Source organism: Ranitomeya variabilis, chromosome 5 (genome assembly GCF_051348905.1).
Source record: "Ranitomeya variabilis isolate aRanVar5 chromosome 5, aRanVar5.hap1, whole genome shotgun sequence".
NCBI lineage: Eukaryota > Metazoa > Chordata > Amphibia > Anura > Dendrobatidae > Ranitomeya > Ranitomeya variabilis.
In genome coordinates this window covers 3,076,621-3,091,410 of record NC_135236.1, presented here as the reverse complement: position 1 = coordinate 3,091,410, position 14,790 = coordinate 3,076,621, and positions in this window count along the sequence as shown.

Here is a 14,790-nt window from a genome sequence, read left to right as displayed (position 1 = left end):
AAAAGGTATGGGTGCTGGTCCCCGTACCAGTACCGGTCACCTACGTGGTCACGCTTGACCACGCTCGGGGTAGGCGAAAGGCCTTTTACGTCAACATGATGAAGGCTCATCATGAACGTGAACCTTTCGTCCTACCGGTCTGCAGCTTACACGAAGACGGGGAGGAAGACACCCTCCTGGACATGCTGGCCCAAGCCAAGGCCGGTGGGTCCATTGAGGACGTGGAGGTAAGCGCCTCGCTAGATGAACCACAGCGGTTGCAGTTGCAAACCACACTGGAACCCTTCCGGGTCGTGTTCTCCAACCGGCCTGGAAGGACTGAGTTAGCCGTCCACGAGGTGGACACCGGGAATCACGCCCCACTACGGCGAACACCCTATCGAATCTCTGACCAGGTGCAGCAGGTTATGCGCCGGGAGATCGATGAGATGTTACAGCTGGGGGTGATTCGACGGTCAAAGAGCGCGTGGGCCTCACCTGTAGTTCTCGTGCCAAAAAAGGACCGGACCACCTGGTTCTGCGTGGACTACAGGGGGCTCAACGCCATTACAGCCTCTGACGTGCACCCAATGCCGCGCATCGAGGAGCTGCCTGAGAAGTTAGCTGGCGCAAAATACCTGACAATAATGGATCTGAGTCGCGGATACTGGCAGATTCCCCTGAGCCCCGAGGCGCAGGAGAAGTCCGCCTTTATCACACCCTTTGGACTGTACGAGTCCACGGTCATGCCCTTCAGCATGAAGAATGCCCCTGCCACTTTCCAGCGGATGGTCAACCGCCTGCTTCAGGGACTGGAGAAGTACGCTGTGGCGTACTTGGATGACATTGCCATCTTCAGTCCCTCCTGGGGGGAACACCTGCAGCATCTCGAGGAGGTGCTCAGGCGAATTCACCGAGCAGGACTGACTATCAAGCCGGGAAAGTGTCAGATGGGCATGAGGGAGGTCCACTACCTGGGGCACCGGGTAGGCGGAGGCACCCTAAAGCCAGAGCCTGGGAAAGTGGGCGCGATCGTGAACTGGCCCACTCCTGGGACCAAGAAACAGGTGATGTCCTTCCTGGGCACTGCAGGGTACTATAGGCGCTTTGTGCAGCACTATAGTAGCCTGGCAAAACCTTTGACGGACCTCACCAGGAAGAAGCTACCCCACATCGTCAACTGGACAGATGGCTGTGAGGGGGCCTTCCAGGCGTTGAAAACTGCACTGTGCAACACCCCTGTGTTGAAAGCAGTCGACAGCAGTCGACCGTTCCTGGTACAGACTGACGCCAGCGAGTTTGGCCTCGGTGCTGTTGTCACGATTCACACCGTGACTGTCAAGATCCCTTAGCCGCTGCCCACAATATGTCACGGATTGGGGTGACTTTAGACCAACAGACGGCTATCACATGTGCAGGGGGGCTTATCCTAGTTATCCCTCCACTGCCACAATGTGATGAAAAAAAAAAACACACACGAGGCTATTGACCTCTTGTTTACAGCAGGGGCTTATTTTAGGTATCCCACTGCTCTTCAGTATACCATGAACTGCAGGGATTTGTGTATATCCCGCTTACAGTTCCACTTAAACCTTGCAGCTCTCTGGCGCCCCCCTTACTGTCAGGTCAGATTAGGTACTGCACCTAGGGTGATTATTCGCCAGAAAGGCTGCCTGCTATGTACTGGCTATTGGGCGCGCTGCAGCGACGCGATAACTACTCCCGCTCAGGCAGGAACAATAATTATCAAGCCGCAGTCGCTGCAATGTCACCCAAAGACCTGCACACGGTAGTGCCGCCACCAGCTCCGATTAAACGGGTCCGGAGCTAACCCAAACAGTAGCGTAATTCCCTTCAGAGACAGGGTACGGTTTAGGGCAGGAAGAACGAACTAGTATTAAATATTATACCCCATAAATGATTTTTAGGCAGTGTTTATAAAATATTTTACAAAGATGTTACAAATGAGACAATTGCAAATATGTACAAGGTAATTATGAAAATAAAAGGATTAAAGGAAGAAAAGATAACTCACGTTCTTAGTTCATATCAGTTCAGGCAAACACCATGCTAGGGGGAGGGGCTCCCAAAAATCCCAATGCATGAGGTACAGCTCTTCAGGTCAGACCCACATGTTCTTCCAGCAACAGACTCCCTGCTGGAGTCCGGCCAAAACAGTTATAGCTTAACCTGGTGACATCACCAAAAAGGCTGGCTATCCCAGTCCCTCCTCTCTCTGCATTTTGACTAAGTATAAGCTAAATCTTTCTAAGACTTGTAATTCCGCTGCTGAACCTATCATAGTCCTAACATAACCAGCATTCATCTCGGAGTAACGTGGGCTTTCTAATAAGATCAAATATGCCCTGTCTGGGATACATATTTACAGAGAAATCCCTACTTCTTCACCAGATGGAGTTAGACGCCCGTATTTAGAGTGATGCGTAGATCCTCCGAGTGTGATTATGACGATATATTTTGGTGTTCGTATTTTAAATCGTTCGCCTAATATCTTACAAAAATGGAACAAAGAACTTCCATGTGTTCTAGAAGTTTCCATTCCAGTGCTAGCTGGACAAGAGCTTACCCGGCAGGAAATGCCAGTTGTAAATTCCTTTCTTCAATAAAACTCCCCTCTCACATACATTGGCACGGCAAGCTCAACTCTGAAGTAAAAGACAAGGGGGGTTTCTTAGCCCACATCCTGGGCTGACAAGAGAAACTAAACTTATGATATTTCATACCATATCGTGACAGCTGTGCTCAGCCAGGTTGACTCGGAGGACCAAGAGCACCCCGTGTTGTACCTGAGCCGGAAACTTTTGCCGAGGGAAGTGGCCTACTCCACCATCGAGAAGGAGTGCCTGGCCATAGTCTGGGCCCTGCAGCGCTTGCAGCCCTACTTGTACGGTCGCACCTTCACGGTGGTGACCGACCACAACCCTCTGCGCTGGCTAAATGCCATGTGTGGAACCAACGGCAGGTTGCTGCGCTGGAGCCTTGCCCTTCAGCAATTTGACTTCACCATTAAACACAAAGCGGGCAAAGAGCATGGGAATGCAGATGGACTGTCCCGCCAGGGTGAACCCACTGAGGTGCGCATGGAGGCATACCGTGGGGTTCTACCTCCCTAGCGCACTCCAAAGGGGGGAGGTGTCACGATGGTATGAAATATCATAAGTTTAGTTCTCTTGCTAGCATGCTGTGGGCTAAGCCCCCCCTTCTTGGAGTGTCTCTGCAACAGCTTGTAGCTGCAAATTCCTGACTTTCCTTCTCAGAGAGTGTGGGGGTTATGAGAGCCAAGGTATTTACGGCCGGCATTTCCTGCCGTGTAAGCTCTTGTCCAGCTATAACTGGATGAGAAACTTCCAGAATCATGAAAGTCTTTTGTTCTGTTTTTGTAAGATATTAGGCCAACCATGGGAGATAGGAATTCAAAAATATATCGTCATAATCACACTCGGAGGATCTACCCATCCCTCGAAACATGGGCTTCTAACTCCATCTAATAAAGAAGCAGGGATTTCTCTGCAAATATGTATCCCAGATAGAACATATTTGATCTTATTAGAATGCTCACGTTAATCCGAGATGAATACTGGGTTTGATATGACTATGACATGTTCTGGAGCGAAGTTACGGGCATCAGATATATTTAATGCACAGTGAGTAACCCTGACGAGGTAGGAGGGGTTGGAAAAGCCAGCCCTTTCTGTGAGGTCACAGACTGTAGGTTTTAAGTGCTGGCCGGCGTCCAAGAGAGTCAGATTTGAGTTTTTACCTGAAGAGCCCAGAGTACACGCCCTGATGCACTGGGATAGATGGAAAGTCCCCCTAGCCTGTTGCCTGCAATGCTTTGAACAACTGTAAGTGTTATTTCTCATGTTATTCCTTGTTTTTTTTATAATTACCTTGTACTTATTTGCAATTGTCTCATTTGTAACATCTTTGTAAAATATTTTGATAAAGCACTGCCTACATTTTGTGGGGTATATTATTTCATGCCAGTTCTCTCTCCATGCTCTAAAAATGTACCCTAAGTCTTCTTGAAGGGAATTTACGCTACTGTTTTGGGTTAGCTTCGGACCCATTGAATCGAAGCTGGTGGCAGTAATATCGTGTACTGTGCAGGCCTTTGGGTGTCACTGTAGCGACTGCGGCTTGATAATTATTGTTCCTGCCTGAGCGGGAGTAGTTTATCGCGTCGCAGCAGCGTGCCCAATAGCCAGTACATAGCAGGCAGCCTTTCTGGCGACTATTTACCCTAGATGCAGTACCTAATCTGACCTGACGGTAAGGGGGGCGCCAGAGAGCTGCAAGTGTTAAGTGGAACTGTAAGCGGGATATACACAAATCCCTGCAGTTCATGGTATATTGAAGAGCAGTGGGATACCTAAAATAAGCCCCTGCTGTAAACTAAGAGGTCAATAGCCTTGTGTGTGTTTTTTTTTATCACATTGTGGCAGTGGAGGGATAACTAAGATAAGCCCCCCTGCACATGTGATAGCCGTCTGTTGGTCTAAAGTCACCCCAATCCGTGACATATTGGTGGCAGTAGTCAGGAATCCCTGTGGATTTTGTGACAAACTGCTGGCCGCGGCTAAGGGATCGTGACAATTGGTGACAGTCACGGTGTGAATCGTGACAATGGTTTTGCCTGAAATGGACTGAGAACATGTGAGTTTTACCTTTCCCATTTAATCCCTTTATTTTATAATTACCTTGTACATTTTCAATTGTCTCATATGGTAACATCTTTATATGTCTTTTGTAAACACTGCCTTTTTCAGAGTAAAATATATAAATGACTAGTTTCCATTCTCCTGTTCTAAAACGTACCCTAAGTCTACTGAAGGGAATTACGCTACTGTTTTGGATTAGCTTCGGACCCGTTTAATCGAAGCTGGTGGCAGCATCCTGTGTGCGGGCCTTTGTGTGTCGTTGTAGCGACTGCGGCATTGATAATTATTGTTCTTGCCTGAGTGGGAGTATTTATATCGCCTCGCTGCAGTGTGCCTGTCACGATATGGTATGAAATATCATAAGTTAGTTTTCTTGCTAGCATGCGGGGGCTAAACCCCCCCTCTCTCTGGTTCTCTTTCCTTCCCTGTGGTTCTAACTGTCTGTGTAGCAGAGCTTGCCTTGTGGGGGAGTTTTATTGACGGAAGGTATTTACGACGGTCATAGCTGCAAGGGAAATTTTAAACTAAGAGGTCAATAGCCTCGTGTGTGTTCTTTTTTCATCCCATTGTGGCAGTGGAGGGATAACTAGGATAAGCCCCCTGCACATGTGATAGCCGTCTGCTGGTCTAAAGTCACCCCAATCCGTGACATATTGTGGGCAGCGGCTAAGGGATCTTGACAGTCACGGTGTGAATCGTGACAAATTGGTGGCAAGGCGGTGGGATATTAGAGCATTAGTGATTTGGTTTGAGCAATCATTCCTCTCACTAAAAACTTGCAGAAAGTTCTTGCGAGAACTCTGCGCAAATAAGTTTGGAGAACGAACTCAGTGTTTATTAGTTGTGAGACAATTGTGTACTGGTAATTATCCCCTCCCTTTCTCTTCGTTTTTCTATTCTCTCTTTTATTTGGCAACCATGGTTGGGCTAGGAGAAGCCTTCTATGAACAGCAGACCAGAGACACCCTTGTTGCCTTATGCAAGTCACAGCACATTGACTATGCAAGTAAAAGCAAAAGCGAACTGGTCGCAGCCCTGATGCAATGGGAAGCCGCTCTAGACCCCTCACAGAGCCCAGAGGCCGCAGAAGCCGGCACAAGCGAACATGGTGCTGCAGCAGAGGTCCAACCACTGAATACGGGCCCTACTGGCAACCAAGGGGGCGCAGACCTCCTCCTGCAGCTGGCTCTGCAACAATGCTCCGCAGATGACCTAGAGAGACGCCTGCAGCTGATCCAGCAATACCAGGAGCGAGGCGAGCGAGAGGCCCAGCGAGAGGCAGAGAGAGCCGAGCGAGAGGCCCAGCGAGCCGAGCGAGAGGCCCAAGCGCAGAGGGAGTACCAGCTGCAGATGGCCCAACTACAAATGCAGGGGTCGTCCCAGTCCAGCCGTGAGCCCAGCAGCGCTCAGACACCAAAGCCCCGGCCCGACCACTTTCCTGTTATGGAAAAGGATGGGGACTTGGACACTTTTCTGCGGGCCTTTGAGAAAGCCTGCAGGCAGTACCAGCTGCCTACACAAGAATGGGCACGGTACCTGACACCAGGGCTGAGAGGAAAAGCTCTGGAAGCGTTTGCTGCACTCCCTCAAGAACAAGATGGTGACTATGAGGCCATCAAGCAGGCTCTGATAGCCAAGTACCAGCTTACACCCGAGGTGTACCGTAAAAAGTTCCGGACCCTCCAACGTGGCCCACACGACAGTTACAGTGATGTGGTGCATGGACTGGGGACCCACTTTGACCAGTGGACCCAAGGACTGTCAGTGACCACCTTTGTACAGCTGCGAGACCTGATGATCAAAGACCAGTTCTTCCGTCTTTGCCCAACTGAGGTGCGACAGTTTGTGATGGACAGAGAACCCAAAGACGTGACGAAAGCAGCGCAGATTGCCGATGCCTATGAGGCCAACCGTAGATCGGAAGTGCGGAAGCCAGTCACCACCAGCTGGAGAGGGGGTAAGCCTGCAGCCAACGCCAGTACCCCTGCCAGCCAACACACCAGAGGTCCTGTCCCCGTGGCCAACAGCACCAGACCTACCACCGAACTTCGCCAGTGTTACCACTGCAGGCAGACTGGACACCTCAGTCACCAATGTCCAGCCAAGCAGAAGAACCCCTCATCCCAGGCCCCAGGGCCTAATGCAGCTGTTCTTTTGGTGGGTGGTGTGGTTGGGAGGGTGTGTGACAACGTACAGCCCGTCACTGTGGGAGGTCGTGTTGCTACAGGCCTTAAGGACACCGGGGCTGAACGAACCCTCATCCGACCCGAACTGGCGGCCCCTGAAGAAATCATTCCGGGGAAAACCCTAACTGTCACTGGGATTGGGGGCATCAGCTGTCCCTTACCGATGGCCCGGGTTTTTATTGATTGGGGTGCCGGGAGCGGGGTGAAGGAAGTGGGGCTGTCTGATAATTTGCCCACTGATGTTTTGTTGGGGACTGATTTGGGGAGGTTGGTTGCATACTTCGTGGATGACCCTCCTCCCCAATCTACTAATGAGGGTAAAGTTAACCCTGATGATGATGATGATGATGGGAAATCGCATGTGTTACCTGACCATGCTTTATCTTGTAATGATGCATCTGTTAACCATTTTTTCCCTAGGATTGATGGTGAAAATGTTGTACCTGTGCCAACTGTATCTGATAATAATGTTTCTGTGAAAGTTGATGTGTCCATAGGTCCAGGAGTGCTCAGCCACGTCGCTCTGCGGAGTGAGACGGCTGAGGAACCCCTAGCAGGGGCAAGTGTCGGTGCTACCGGAAATGGGGAGATACATGGGAACCGTGAGGAAGGTGATGCCATGCAATTGACCAGTGCCACCGAGGAAGGTAACTGGCCCATAAGTAGCAATGCTCCTGAGGTAATGGGGGTGGATGGGGAGGTAGAGCCCATAGCAGCATCAGCTGATGGGTCTGTAGAAATCCCCGGGGAGACAGCCTACGTAGCTGCTGTCACCCGCAGTCAGAGTGCCCGGAACGCAGATACCTGTCTGCCTTCCGGACCCTCCTCAGTCATCAGTGTGACTGAACCAGAGGTGGACCCAGTGCAGGTCCCAGAGGGCTCCCGTGGGGAAGGGACCCTGACGTCGCTTCTGGCTTCCCCTAGCCAGGAGTTTCAGGCCGCTCTGCACACAGATGCGAGCCTAGAGAGTTTGAGACAACTCGCCGGGACGTCATTCTCCGAGACTGATAAGGAGAAGGTGTTCTGGGAAGGAGGAAGGTTGTACCGGGAGACAGTACCCGGAGAATCACAAAAGGAGTGGTTGAGGGAAAGACAGCTGGTCGTCCCGCAGCAATTCCGGGGTGAGTTGTTGCGGATTGCCCATGAGATCCCACTAGCTGGACACTTGGGGATCAGCAAAACTAAGGCCCGGCTGTCTCAACACTTCTATTGGCCTAAGATGGGGACAGATGTGTCAAACTACTGCCGCTCCTGTGTCACCTGTCAAAGAGTGGGGAAGGCGGGGCCTGCTCTTAAGGCTCCCCTGATCCCTTTGCCAGTGATAGAGGAGCCTTTCCAGAGGATTGCGGTGGACATTGTGGGCCCGCTGGCCGTCACCAGCAGCTCTGGAAAGCAATATATTCTTACTGTGGTAGACTACGCTACCCGGTACCCAGAGGCAGTAGCTCTGTCGTCAATTAGGGCAGATAAGGTGGCGGATGCCCTGTTGGCCATCTTTTCACGTGTAGGATTTCCCAGGGAAATGCTTACTGATCGAGGGACCCAATGTATGTCTCACCTAATGGAGGCTCTCTGTAAGAAAATGCAGGTGAAGCACCTGGTATCGAGTGCATATCACCCACAGACCAATGGCTTGTGTGAACGCTTCAATGGTACCCTCAAACAGATGCTACGCATGCTGGTTGAGACACAAGGGCGCGACTGGGAGCGGTACCTCCCACACCTGCTATTCGCTTACCGAGAGGTTCCGCAGGCCTCGACGGGGTTCTCCCCCTTCGAGCTCCTGTACGGCAGGCGAGTCCAGGGACCCCTTGGGTTGATAAGAGAATCCTGGGAAGAGGAGCCGAACCCTTCTGAAGTGTCCATAGTGGAGTATGTCATGCGCTTCCGTGACAAGATGCAGACCTTGACGCAGTTGGTGCATGACAACATGACGCAGGCTCAGGCTGAACAGAAGCACTGGTACGACCAGAACGCCCGGGAGCGGACCTACCACGTGGGTCAAAAGGTGTGGGTGCTGGTTCCTGTACCAACGGATAAGCTTCAGGCAGCCTGGGAGGGCCCGTACGTCGTCCACCAACAGCTCAACCCGGTCACCTATGTGGTCACACTTGACCACACTCGGGGTAGGCGAAAGGCCTTTCACGTCAATATGATGAAGGCTCATCACGAACGTGAACCTTTCGTCCTACCGGTCTGCAGCTTACCCGAAGACGGGGAGGAAGACACCCTCCTGGACATGCTGGCCCAAGCCAAGGCCCGTGGGTCCATTGAGGACGTGGAGGTGAGCGCCTCGCTAGATGAACCACAGCGGTTGCAGTTGCAAACCACACTGGAACCCTTCCGGGTCGTGTTCTCCAACCGGCCTGGAAGGACTGAGTTAGCGGTCCATGAGGTGGACACCGGGAAACACGCCCCACTACGGCGAACACCCTATCGAATCTCTGACCAGGTGCAGCAGATTATGCGCCAGGAGATCGATGAGATGTTACAGCTGGGGGTGATTCGACGGTCAAAGAGCGCGTGGGCCTCACCTGTAGTTCTCGTGCCAAAGAAGGACCGGACCACCCGGTTCTGCGTGGACTACAGGGGGCTCAACGCCATTACAGCCGCTGACGCGCACCCAATGCCGCGCATCGAGGAGCTGCTTGAGAAGTTAGCTGGCGCAGAATACCTGACAATAATGGATCTGAGTCGCGGATACTGGCAGATTCCCCTGAGCCCCGAGGCGCAGGAGAAGTCCGCCTTTATCACACCCTTTGGACTGTACGAGTCCACGGTCATGCCCTTCGGCATGAAGAATGCCCCTGCCACTTTCCAGCAGATGGTCAATCTCCTGCTTCAGGGACTGGAGAAGTACGCTGTGGCGTACTTAGATGACATTGCCATCTTCAGTCCCTCTTGGGATGAACACCTGCAGCATCTCGAGGAGGTGCTCGGGCGAATTCACCGAGTAGGACTGACTATCAAGCCGGGAAAGTGCCAGATGGGCATGAGGGAGGTTCACTACCTGGGGCACCGGGTAGGTGGAAACACCCTAAAGCCAGAGCCTGACAAAGTGGGCGTGATCGTGAACTGGCCCACTCCCAGGAACAAGAAACAGGTGATGTCCTTCCTGGGCACTGCAGGGTACTATAGGCGCTTCGTGCAGCACTATAGTAGCCTGGCAAAACCTTTGACGGACCTCACCAGGAAGAAGCTACCCCACATCGTCAACTGGACAGATGGCTGTGAGGGGGCCTTCCAGGCGTTGAAAACCGCACTGTGCAACGCCCCTGTGTTGAAAGCAGTCGACAGCAGTCGACCATTCTTGGTACAGACCGACGCCAGCGAGTTTGGCCTTGGTGCTGTGCTCAGCCAGGTGGACTCGGAGGACCAAGAGCACCCCGTGTTGTACCTGAGCCGGAAACTTTTGCCGAGGGAAGTGGCCTACTCCACCATTGAGAAGGAGTGCCTGGCCATAGTCTGGGCCCTGCAGCGCTTGCAGCCCTACTTGTACGGGCGCACCTTCACTGTGGTGACCGACCACGACCCTCTGCGCTGGCTAAGCACCATGTGTGGAACCAATGGCAGGTTGCTACGCTGGAGCCTTGCCCTTCAGCAATTTGACTTCACCATTAAACACAAAGCGGGCAAAGAGCATGGTAATGCAGATGGACTCTCCCGCCAGGGTGAACCCACGGAGGTGCGCATGGAGGCATACCGAGAGGTCCTGCCGCCGTAGCGCACGCCAAAAGGGGGAGGTGTCACGATATGGTATGAAATATCATAAGTTAGTTTTCTTGCTAGCATGCGGGGGCTAAACCCCCCCTCTCTCTGGTTCTCTTTCCTTCCCTGTGGTTCTAACTGTCTGTGTAGCAGAGCTTGCCTTGTGGGGGAGTTTTATTGACGGAAGGTATTTACGACGGTCATAGCTGCAAGGGAAATTTGTGTTAGCAGGAACTGTTAGAGAAACTTCTAGAATCATGAAAGTCTTTTGTTCCATTTTTGTAAGATATTACGCAAACCGTTTACGTTAAAAACACGAAAATAGATGTTCTTATTCTCTCTCGGTGGATCTATCAATGACTCTAATCACAGGCTTGTAGCTCCCTCTGGTGAAGAAGTAGGGATTGCTCTGTAAATAATAGGACATATTTGATCTCATAAGAAAGCTCATGTTAATACAAGCTGAATGCTGGGTGTGCTATGATTCTGATATGTACTGGAACGGAGTTATAAGCATTAGACCAATTTGTATTCAAAGTACTCAGACTGAAAGGTAGGAGGATCTGGAAAAGCCAGCCCTTTCTGTGATGTCACTAGCTGTAGGTCTTAAGTTTGTGGCCAGATCCCCAGCTCCTTCTTCTTGTCTTTTCCTGTGAGGCCTGAGCAGCACGACAAATGAGCTGGGATGTCTGGTTGCCTGCAATGCAATGATCTGAGAATATGTGAGTGTTATCTTTTCTTCATTTAATCCTTTTATTTTCATAATTACCTTGTACATATTTGCAATTGTCTCATTTGTAACATCTTTGTGAAATATTTTATAAACACTGCCTAAAAATCATTTATGGGGTATCATATTTATTACTAGTTCGTTCTCCATGCTCTAAAAACGTACCCTGTCTCTGAAGGGAATTACGCTACTATTTTGGGGGTTAGCAGCCGAACCCGTTTAATCGGCGCTGGTGGCAGCTTACCGTGTGCCGGCTGTTGGGGGGTCACTGTAGCGACTGCGGCTTGATAATTATTGTTCCTGCCTGAGTGGGAGTAGTTATCGCGTTGCTGTAGTGCGCCCAATAGCCAGTACATAGCAGGCAGCCTTTCTGGCGACTAATTACCCCAGGTGCAGTACCGAATCTGACCTGAGAGTAAGGGGGGCGCCAGAGAGCTGCAAGTGCTCAGTGGAACTGTAAGCGGGATAGACACAAATCCCTGCAGTTCATGGTATACTGAAGAGCAGTGGGATACCTAAAATAAGCCCCTGCTGTAAACTAAGAGGTCAATAGCCTCGTGTGTGTTCTTTTTTCATCCCATTGTGGCAGTGGAGGGATAACTAGGATAAGCCCCCTGCACATGTGATAGCCGTCTGCTGGTCTAAAGTCACCCCAATCCGTGACATATTGTGGGCAGCGGCTAAGGGATCTTGACAGTCACGGTGTGAATCGTGACAGTGCCCAATAGCCAGTACATAGCAGGCAGCCTTTCTGGCGACTAATTACCCTAGGTGCAGTACCTAAGCTGACCAGAGAGTAAGGGGGGCGCCAGAGAGCTGCAAGTTTCAAGTGGAACTGTAAGCGGGATATACATAAATCCCTGCAGTTCGTGGTATATTGTGTTTTTTCATCACATTGGAGCACTGGAGGGATAACTAAGATAAGCCCCCTGCACATGTGATAGCCGTCTGTTGGCCTAAAGTCACCCCGATCCGTGACGTAGGGGTGACGGTCACGGTGTGAATCGTGACATATTGGTGGCAGCGGTGTGGATTCATGACAGGTGGTCACTGACAGTCCTTGGGTCCACTGGTCAAAGTGGGTCCTGAGTCCGTGCAACACATTGCCGTAGCTGTCGTGTGGGCCACGTTGGAAGTTCTGGAACTTTCTACGGTAAACCTTTGGTGTAAGCTGGTACTTGGTTATCAGGGCCTGCTTGATGGCCTCAGTCGTCATCTTGGTCTGGCGGGAGAGAAGCAAACGCCTCCAGAGCTTTGCCTTTTAGCCCTGGGGTCAGGTATCAGGCCCATTCATTCCCAGGCAGTCGGTACTGTCTGCAGGCTTTCTCAAAGGCCCGCAGGAAAATGTCCAAGTCCCCATCCTTTTCCATCACAGGAAAGTGCTCTGGACGGGGTTTAGGGGTCTGAGCGCTGTTGGGTTCGCCGCTGGACTGGGACGACCTCTGCACCTGGAGTAGGGGTAACTCCAGCTGGTGCTCCCGCACCGCTTGACGCTCGGCTCTGTCCGCCTTCCGCTCAGCTCTTTCTGCCTCCGCTCGGCTCTCGTGGTATTGCTGGTTCAGCTGCAGACGTCCATCACGGTCGTCCGCGGAGAGTTCTAAGGCCTCCTGCAGGTTGGAGTCTAATCCGCCCTGGTTACAAGTAGGGCCACCGTTCAGTGGTTGGACATCTGCTGCAGCACAATTTTCTCTTGTGCTGGCTTCTGCGGCCACTGGGGTCTGAGAGCGACCTGGAGCAGCTTCCCATTGCACCAGATCCGCGACCAGTTGGTCTTTGTTTTTGCCAGCAAAGTTAATCTGCTGTGACATGCACAAGACAATAAGAGTGTCCTTGGACTGCTTCTTATAAAAGGTTTCTCCCAGCATAACCATGGTTGCCAAATAAAAGATAGAACAGAAAAACAAAGCGAAGGGTAGGGGGGTAATCGCAAGTACACACGGTATCATCTCAGGACTAGTAAACACTGAGCTTGTTCTCCAAACATACTTAGGCTACTTTCACACTAGCGTCGGGCTCGGTCCGTCGCAGTGCGTCGGGCCGAGGTCACCGACGCTAGCGTTGTCTCCGCCGCACAACGGGGGCAGCGGATGCATTTTTCCAGCGCATCCGCTGCCCCATTGTGAGGTGCGGGGAAGTGCGGGGAAGTGCGGGGAGGTGGGGGCGGAGTTCCGGCTGCGCATACGCGGTCGGAAAAAGCGGACCGTCGGGAGCAAAAAACGTTACATGTAACGTTTTTTGCTCCCGACGGTCCGCCACAACACGGCGCAACCGTCGCACGACGGTTGCGATGTGTGTCAATGCGTCGCAAATGTTAGTCAATGCAGAAAAAACGCATCCTGCAAGCACTTTTGCAGGATGAGTTTTTTTCGGCAAAACGACGCATTGCGACGTATTGCAGTTAACGCTAGTGTGAAAGTAGCCTTACGCAGAGTCCTTTCCAGAACTGTGCAAGTTTTTAGTGAAAGGAATGATTTCTCAAACCAGATCACTAATGCTCTATTATCCCACCGCTCTGCCACCAATGTCACGGTTCACACCATGCTGCCAACAATATGTCATGGATCCTGGGGAGGATACCTTTATCGTCCCCACTACTTACACCAATTTGTCACGAACCGGGGTTGTTTGGTTGCCCCTGGTTCCTTCTGAAGGAGATTTATCTATATCGCTCTTCCGGTTTGGAACTTGCAGCTCTCTGGCGCCCCCTTTACCCTCATTTCAGACTAGGTACTGCACCTAGGGTAATTAGTCACCAGAAAGGCTGCCTGCTATGTACTGGCTATTGGGCATGCTGCAGCGAGGGCAATATTAACTACTTCTACACAGGCGGGAACAATAATCATCAACGCCGCCGTCGCTACAAAGATTCCCAATCACACAGAACAAAGTATGCTGCCACCAGCTCCAATTCCACAAGGGTTAACGGGCCCGGAGTCAACCCCAAATCAGTAGCGTAATTCACTTCAGAGGAAGCGACAGTTCGTTTATAGAGCAGAGAGAGATAAGCTAGTAAATTATATATTTTACTCCATAAAAAGGTAGGCAGTGTTTGCAAAGTATAAAAGACATTATAAAGAAGACAAAATCATGTGTACATTACAGATTACAAATAAAATAAGGATTAAAATGGAAAAACACTTACATAGCGTTCAGATCATTTCATATCATCATGGCTGGCCTCTGGGCTTTGTTGGATCCCCACATCAAAGTGCATGTCCCATCTATATATCAGCTACATCCCAGACACAAAGACACTGCTGGAATGCTGAATCACTAAGATATTATTAGCCCAAAGCCCAGGCACTCCCCCCGTGGTGTCATCACGTAGAAGCTGAAACCTCCTCTTTAGAGCTATATTAACTATTTTTACGCAGAACTTGCTGTGTGAACCTCGCATAAGTACGACACCATGCTTATGATGATCCCCCAAGTCAGGGGCGTTCTTTTAAGTGTAAATACAGAGCAATTACCTGAACCGCTGAGAAATCCGCACTTTGCACTCCTT